A 9787-nucleotide genomic window follows, 5' to 3' on the forward strand; every position below is an offset into this window, starting at 1 on the left:
TTGCAACTTACCGGTATCTTGATAATCCGATACCGCTGGCGGGCTGTGTTCAAGGTCTGCAAATTTGAGTTGATTTTTCCGTCACTTGACATATTTTAATGGTGACGGTGTGCTATTTTGTATTTTCATATTCCATTTTCACATTTCCTCTACTTATTTAAAGTTATTGCATTTCACAAAACTGATACTTAATGCAAACTTTTTGAGATAGTTCACCTGGAAAGGACACCCGATGCGGTGCTTCGCCTCGCCGGCCAGCTGGCCGACCGGCTGTGCTGTGATTGTGACTGAGTGTGGCACTCGGCTCAACTAGCTATGCGAGGTCGAACTTACTTATTTTAGTAAATTTTTCCGTCTCTTGACATATTCCAATGGCGAGAGTGTGCTATTTTTGTATTTTCACACTTCTTCCACTTATTAAAAAGTTTTTTTTACGTCACTATAAGCTGATTATATAGGAGTATAGGACAGTGAATGCGTGGTCGGAATGGGCTTCCCAAAACCATCCTTGACGCCCCTTTTTGGAGGCCTTCAGGCCAGGGGGGTGCTCCCAATTAAGGAAATAGATTTGAAAATGTCTCAGTATGTAAGTTATGAAGTTAACAATTTTTGTAGGAAAGTGTCTTTTTTACTCTTTATTGTTTATTTTTGTTCTTAAATAACTATCGCGGTATTACAAATTTTTATTGTTTTCTAAGTTTAGAGGAGCAGAATGGGGGTGCACAACTGACATAGATTGGGTAATTATAATTGAATAATAATAATTGAAAAACTTAGTTTTGATATCAAAATGGAATAGTTTATTGAAAAAAGAAATGTATTCTGCCGAAATTCAAAAACTTCAATTTTTTTAATCAAAATCTAAAACTTGCCTTTCGTTATCGAAAAACGGTTACACTTCGTAATTCCGAAGGTTCATAATTCCGAAGGTTCTTTATTCCGAAGGTTCGTAATTCCGAAACACGTAAATTGCCTATACTTCGATGTTCGTTAATCCGAAAACGTAAAAGGGTTCGTTAATCCGAACATTTGTGGCGTTATTCCGAAGGTTCGTTAATTCGAAAACGAAATAAGGTTCGATGTTCCGAAGGTTCGTTAATCCGAAAACGAAATAAGGTTCGTTGTTCCGAAGGTTCGTTAGTCCGAAAACGAAATAAGGTTAGTTAATCATTTAGTTTTCGGACTAACGAACCTTCGGAATTACGAACCTCATTTCTTTTTCGGATTAACGAACCTTCGGAATAACAAACCTCATTTCGTTTACGGACTAACGAACCTTTGGAATTACGAACCTTCGGAAATACGAACCTTCGGAATAACAAACCTTCGGAATATCCGAACCTTCGGAATAACGAAGCTTCGGAATTACGAATGTATGCGTCGAAAAACATGTGTCTCATTTTTTACCTGTGGGTTTATACTGTCACAACTTTTTTTAATGCAACTTCCATTGGAAACAACGGGTCTTCTGGAGGATACCAGCACTTGGGCTGGTACCAACCACCTACACCCGGGATGAGGAGAAGAGGTTTCATACTCGACATGTGATGGTCTTTCCATTTCTTTCACGAGCAGAAATAATACCGAGTTCCAATTACTTGGGCATCAGAGCGGCAGTCCCTTGATCGATGAGGTAAATACAGCTTCTTAGATACAATAAATCAATTTTTGTGCACTTCATGCAGGCATATCAAAGTTCAATTTTTTTTTCAAATTCTTTAAAAGAAAGAAAGGACAATTGAATTGAACAATAAATTTTTACTTTTTTTTCTTTTATACGTTGTTTGAATTGAACAAAAATTTTACTTATTTTTTCTTATATACATTGTATTTATAAAAAATCAAAATTGCTTCTTCTTGAAAATTGGAGTAAACACTACATTTTTAGGTTTAGTAGAAGTTGTAACATTTCAAATTAATTTGGGGGTATGGTAATGCTTAATTCATGTGGATCCTTTATGTTAAGTAAATTTTCCAGAAGATACCATATATGGTTCTAGCTAGTGGGTTTAGCAAATTAACTTAAGTTTGATATATTCTAAATGTATTTGCTTCTAAATTGAAGACAAGGTGAAGATTGAAAATGGTCTGATTTGCTTTATCAGAAGAGATGCAGACTGCAGAACTTCAAATATTTGAAATTACAATAATTTTGTCAATAATTCATTTTATACTTCATTTTATCTTTCCAACTGATTGACTTAGTTGAGACAACATGGATTGCAGACTGTACTTAGCTTGTTTTTATTTATAAAACAAAATTATAAGGAAGTGCTGAAAAGACAAGTCCACTCCAACAAAAAGTTGATTTGAATAAAAAGAGAAAAATCTAATAAGCATAACACTGAAAATTTCATTAAATAAGATGTAAAATTAGAAAGTTATAACATTTTAAAGTTTCGCTTAATTTCACAAAACAGTTATATGCACAAGTCATCCTGGCTGGTATGCAAATGATGAGACTGAGACGTTATCCACACACTATTTATTTTGTATTTTATTATATGAAATATTCTAATTCTCATTGTCAAGTGATACAACAATTAATTCCTCCTTGAACATGTGGAATTATCATTGTTTAATACTAATATGGTTCAGTCAAGTTGGTCCTTATTGTCAAATCTATAAAAAATGAAATATTGTATAATTCAAACAATAAAAACAAAAGAAATAGTGAGTGATGGACATCATCGACTGACTCACCTATTTGTGTATATCACTGTTTTGTGAAAAATAAACGAAAATTTAAAATGTCATAACTTTCTTATTTTACATCCGATTTTGATGAAATTTTCAGCACAATGCTAGTTTGATTTTTCTCTATTTATTCAAGTCAGTATTTTCCTGGGGTGGACTTGACCTTGAAAGAGCCATCCACGTAAGTTAGGGTTAAGTTAGTTGTCATGGTAATCAAATAGACAATAAATTTGGAAATGTTGTATATTCTTAAACCAAAGGGGCAATTAATTAATGCATGTTAATTTTTATGGTTACTATTGTAGTTTTAAGATTGTCCATATTGTTACACCGACACCCAAAGCAGAGGATATTGTTCTCAATCGGAGTTACGATAACAAATATAACTATGGGCACACATAAATTTGTTGATATGTACAAATAATATACAAATATACCAGGCTTTAAGGAAGTATAGCAGGAATTATTTGTCTGAAGTTGGACTGGCAATTGCTAATTATACTAAGAGTCAAAAATATGACTGGGCACACATGAATTTGTGAATATGTAAATAGTAAACAAATATACTAGGAATGGTGCACTATTTGATTTTCTTTATGTGTGTTTTTTACAGCATAGCAAGAACGTGTTTTGTTATGTGTTGCTATACTGTTTGTAAGATATAACAGAAAATAATGTGTTACTTATTAATTTTTAGTTGTGATCAAGTTTATCATATTGTTACAAAGAAAATAAACAGTCTACTTTACAAAAAAAAAGTATTTGTGAATATTGGGTTCTATTACTTGTGTATTTTTTTCTGCTGAACATTTTACCCTTAAGTGCTGATCATTTTGGGAGAGATGAAGTTGAAATTGGAGGGATGGAGACGATGATATGAAAAGGATGGTTATGAAAAGTGGGTTGGAGATGATGAGAGGAAGGATGGAGATGATGAGGGGATGGAGATGAGAGGAGGCATGGAGATGAAAAGAAGGATGGAGATGAGAGGGATAGAGATGATGAGAGGAGGCATGGAGATGAAAGGAAGGATGGAGATGAACAGATGAGAGGGATGGAAATTATGAGAGGAAGGATGGAGATGAGAGGGATAGAGATGAAGATGAGAGTAGAGTTGAGGAGGCGATGGAGATTAGAGGAATTGAGATGAGGGGATGGAGAGGAGGGATGGAAATGAAAGAATGATCTTAAACGGATGGTCCGAGCTGAACATATTTATAGCTTAATAAATAGAGTAGAATTCACAGAGCAAAATGCCGAAAATTTCATCAAAATCGGATGACAAATAACAAAGTTATTGAAGTTTAAAGTTCAGCAATATTTTGTGAAAACAGTCGTCATGCATATCCATTAGGTGGGCTGATGATGTCACATCCCCACTTGTTCTTTTGTATTCTAGTATATGAAGTAAGGTTTATTCAATTTTTTTCCTCCAAGAACTAGAAACTAGAAAACTTATTACATTATAAGGGAGACATATGAAATAATGAAAAAATGATTTTAATAACATAAGAAAACGGAAAGTGGGATGTGACATCATCAGCCCACCTAATGAATATTCATGACTGTTTTCACAAAATATTGCTAAACTTTAAACTTCAATAATTTTGTTATCCGATTTTGAAGAAATTTTCGGCATTTTGCTTAGTGAATTCTACTCTATGTATTAAGATATAAATATTTTCAGCCCGGACCATCCCTTTAAGAAACATCATCACCACCAACATCATCTCTATTATCGCCACCATCACGATCGTCACAATCAGTGCCATCATCATCTCTATAATCACTATCATCACCATTATCATCGCTATCGCTATATTCATCGCCATCATTATCATCACTTATCATCATCATAATCACTATCGCTATCATCATTGCCATCATTATCTTAATCACCATCATCACATTACCATGATTCAACATCATCGTCTCTATCATCGCCACCATCAATATCACAATCATTGCCATCACCACCATCATCATCACATCAACATCACCACCAGCATCATTCTCATCCAGTCCTAATCATAATCATCATCGCCATCACCACTATCATCACCCTCATAATCGCCATCATAAGCATCATCATCACCACCAACATCATTCTCATCCATCATCATCGCCATCACCACTATCATCATCGCCATCATTATCATCACCATTATCTTCATCATCACAATCATCATTGCCATCACCACCCTCATCATCACAACATCATTATTGTCATCATTATCATCGTATCACCACTATAATCACCATCATCATCAGCAAGCATCATCGTCACCGTCATCACCAATGTTCATCATTTTCATCATCACAAACATCATCGCCACCAACATCCTTTTCATCATCTCATGAATATTATTGAGAACCTCTTGGAAATGATGCAATCCCGAAGGCAATTGACTCGATCTCATCAGTGGCGTTGCTGGGTTTATTCAGCTTTGGGGGCACTGGGGGCCTTGAACTTTTGTAGGGGGCACCAAGATAAATATGTTATGGGGATAGTCCTGCAGACCAAAGTTTAAGAAAATCATCAACCATTTTTGCATCTCCATCCCTGTTTCATCTCAATCCCTACTCCCATCTCCACCCCTACTCATGTCAACCCTTCCACATCATCTCCATTCATCTCATCATCTCCACCACTCCTCACCATCTCCATCCTCATCTCTAAACCTTATCATCTCCATCCCTCCCCACATCCCCGGGCTTAATTTTGTCCCTTTCACAATTGGTGGTGCGACTGCTTACGACTGTTCACTGTTGCAATTCTGTGCAACATATAATTGTGACCAAATAATCGCAAACGATCGCACAAGCAATTGTGAAAGCCCCTTAAGGTAGAGGTTTTAGGGTTGCAATAGAGTTTTAGGATAGGTTTAGGCCTTACTGGTTGAAGCTATTCATAAGATTACGGTGTGGAATTTACAGCGGAGCAATTGTTGCCAGAGCAAATGTCATGGAACCTGTCACCACAGCTCTCATTAAAAGGTAAATATTCAGCGAGAAAAAGGATACACAATAGTGAAAAAAACAAATATTCAAAATACTTCTTTGGAGTTAAGTGGGTTTTATTATGTAACATTAAGGTAAACTTGATCAGATGTAAAATGACATAGTAACACATATTGAACTTCAGTGTATATAAAATATATGATATCCCACATAGATTAAATACTGGTTCAAAATTTCAAATGGTATTACATTACCAAATATGTTATTATGATGATAAATATGACTATAGCATAGTCTTATTTATCATCACAATTCCAGTTGGGAACAATATCCTCTGCTTTTGGTGTTTATGTAAAGCTAACAATAAGGACAATCTTAAAATTACATTAATGCCAATATAAATTAACAATTGCACTATCAGGAATATACAACCTGTTATACATTATTATATTTGGTTTCCATGGCAATTAAATGATCCCTAACTTAGCTAGAGGGATTTTCAACCCTCATCTTTTTTTGTCATACAAAAACTAGCCATACAGAGTTAGCAGTTCAGGTGGTCTCAAAGAGCTGGAAAGATAGAAATAAAATAAAGTATTGACGATATAGTAATTTCAACTATTTGATGCTCTGCACCTCTTTTGCTACTGAAACAAATCAAACCATTTCAACCTTCAATTTAGAAGCAAATACATTTTTAAAATATATTAAAGTTAAGTTAATTGCAACTAATTCAATCTTAAAGGAAAAGTTCACTCTGAAGAAAAGTTTGTTGTAAAAATAGCAGAAAAATAATAAAAAAACATTGGTGAATGTTTGAGGAAGATTAAAAATGTTATTCAATTAAGTTTTGGATTTGTGGCGTCATAAACGAGGAGTTGCCAAATATATTATGTAATATAAAGTGCATGAATTTAATTTTTTTTAATGGTTCCTGATGACTTATTTTTGTTTTCTTTTCATGTTTGAGTGTGAAATGTTTTGTCTTTTGATATATAAAAGGTATAGTAAAACCATTTTCTGAGAAAATTACAATTGATTTTTTACCATTCATTATGTAGAAATGCTGCTCGCATATGACATCACAAATCAAATAATTGAAATTCTAATATTTTTTCAATTCTTTGATGGATTTTCCTCAAACCTTCGGCAATATTTTTAATTATTTCTGCTGTTTTTACAATTATTTTTTTGTCAGGGTGAACTTCCCCTTCAAACTCACTTGAACGGTACTTGGTATCATCTAGAAGATGTATATAACATAAATGTTCCACATGAATTAAGCATAACCTCTACATACCCAAAATTAATTTAGAATGTTACAACTTCTACTAAACCTAAAAATGTAGTGTTTACTCCAATTTTCAGGAAGAAGCAATTTTGAATTTGTATAAATACAATGTATATAAGAAAAAATAAGTAAAATTTTTGTTTAATTCAAACAATGTATAAAAGAAAAAAAGTAAATTTATTGTTCAATTCAATTGTCCTTTCTTTCTTTTAAAGAATTTGAAGAAAAAAAATTGAACTTTGATATGCCTGCATGAAGTGCACGAAAATTGATTTATTGTATCTAAGAAGCTGTATTTACCTCATCGATCAAGGGACTGCCGCTCTGATGCCCAAGTAATTGGAACTCGGTATTATTTCTGCTCGTGAAAGAAATGGAAAGACCATCGCATGTAGAGTATGCAACCTCTTCTCCTCATCCGGGGTGTAGGTGGTTGGTACCAGCCCAAGTGCTGGTATCCTCCAGAAGACCCGTTGTTTCCAATGGAAGTTGCATTAAAAAAAGCTGTGACAGTATAAACCGACAGGTAAAAAATGAGACACATGTTTTTCGATAACGAAAGACAAGTTTTAGATTTTGATAAAAAAGTTAAGTTTTTCAATTACGGTAGAAATAAAGAATATATTTCTTTTTTCAATAAACTATTCCATATTGTAAACTCCATAACTTACATACTGAGACATTTTCAAATCTATTTCCATAATTGGTTTAGATGTTGGTTGGAAGCACCCCCCTGGCCTGAACTTGAAGGCCTCCAAAAATGAAAAGGGGCGTCAAGGATGGTTTTGGGAAGCGCATTCACTGTCCTATAATCAGCTTTGTTTAATAAAAAAAAACTTTAATAAGTGGAAGAAGTGTGAAAATACAAAAATAGCACACTCTCGCCATTGGAATATGTCAAGAGATGGAAAAATTTACTAAAATAAGTAAGTTCGACCTCGCATAGCTAGTTGAGCCGAGTGCCACACTCAGTCACAATCACAGCACAGCCGGTCGCCCAGCTGGCCGGCGAGGCGAAGCACCGCATCGGGTGTCCTTTCCAGGTGAACTATCTCAAAAAGTTTGCATTAAGTATCAGTTTTGTGAAATGCAATAACTTTAAATAAGTAGAGGAAATGTGAAAATGGAATATGAAAATACAAAATAGCACAGCCTCACCATTAAAATATGTCAAGTGACAGAAAAATCAACTCAAATTTGCAGACCTTGAACACAGCTCGCCGGCGGTATCGGATTATCAAGATACCGGTAATCTCGTTGCAAGGGAACTCGCTTTATTTTCTTTCAAAATAGCTCAAAATGCACTGATATGTCAAATTTTCTGTCGAGAATGTATTGTAGAAACATAGATTATGCGGGAAAATACTTTTGAAGTAAAGTTTGAAATATTATTTCATGAAATATTGAAGAAGAATTCAAGTGGTCGAGTTGTCCGATTCAGAGCCAACCCTGGACAACTCGACCGGGACGAGTTGTCCAGGGCAGCGGGTCGGGCTGTCCAGGGTCGGGCTGTCCGGTGGTCGGGCTGTCCGGACCCCGGAAAGGTGAATAACCGGGCCCCAGAATTGTAGTTCATGCATCTTAAAAGTTTCTGGCAATAAACAAAATACAACAATCGCAGGCCCGCAACCAGGATGAGTTCTCTGGGTTACGAGGAATCCCGCCGCTTGCTAATAGCCAAAAAGATAGAGAGAAAAAAAGGGGAAAAACATAAAAAAACAAAAACAAAAAGGACATGGGGAATGAATAATAAAAAAGGAAGCCGCAAATGAAACAAGAGGCTCAAAATTCACGTTTGTAAGTTAATATACACGAATTATTACTAGAATCTATATATGATCTAATCGCGATTTTTTTTCATTGTTTTGTTTCATCGAGATATATACGCAATTACGCATCCTGTTCGTGATTTAAAAAATGATGAATAGTCAAAATGTTTGATTATCGAAATAGGTATTTCATTCCTAAATTCCAACAAACCGTGAGTGTTTGAAATATCCCTTTCCATGTTTTCATGTCAGTAGGCTTATATCAATTATTTCAGCGCTTTTCATGCGCATTAAAGGGGTCATCCAGGCTGAAAAAATATGATCTGAACAGATAATAATAAAACAAAATACTGCAAATATAATCAAAATCGGACAAAGAATAACGAAGTTATGTCATTTTAAAGATTTTCATTATTTGAGTGAAACAGTTTAGTCTATGCATATATTCATAAATATTAAAAGATGGTGTACGTATACATGTAATCCCCACTTGTTCTTTTGTATTTCATTGCATGAAATTATTTTTTATTCAATTTATATCCTCTTTATTTGAAAGCGTGCTTAAAATGTCTGGTTTTCAAATTGGAATGACAAAAATCAGCTCGCGCTTCGCACTCACTGCGCATCATTTCCTTAGCAAGACACCCATCCTTTTTTATGATTACAAAAAGTTAATAGAATGTCTCGTTTGGGGGTCTAAACCTCAAAAAGCGCGCGTTTCACATTTTGCAATAATTGTTTTATTGGATATATATCTTGTTTTCAAATTAAAACGTCCATAAATAATTATTTTCAGATCAAAATATAAAAAAAAATCAGTCACATCAATTAAGATACCCATTTTTGTAATTGGTACAAAGAGTGTTTAGAATGTCAAGCTTTCAGTCAGAATCACCGAAAAAAAAATCAGCTAGCACTTTGCACTCGCATTAATATATAGTTTCTTCAGATAACATCCTGATTACTTTTACAAAAAAAATGCTTAGAATGTCAAGTTTTCAGGTAAGACTATGCGAAAGTTTTAGCTCGCGCTTCGCGCTCACATTTTTTATTGGTGAGATCCTCCCCA

This window comes from Lytechinus pictus, chromosome 12, assembly GCF_037042905.1.
Source record: "Lytechinus pictus isolate F3 Inbred chromosome 12, Lp3.0, whole genome shotgun sequence".
NCBI classification, from domain to species: Eukaryota; Metazoa; Echinodermata; class Echinoidea; order Temnopleuroida; family Toxopneustidae; genus Lytechinus; species Lytechinus pictus.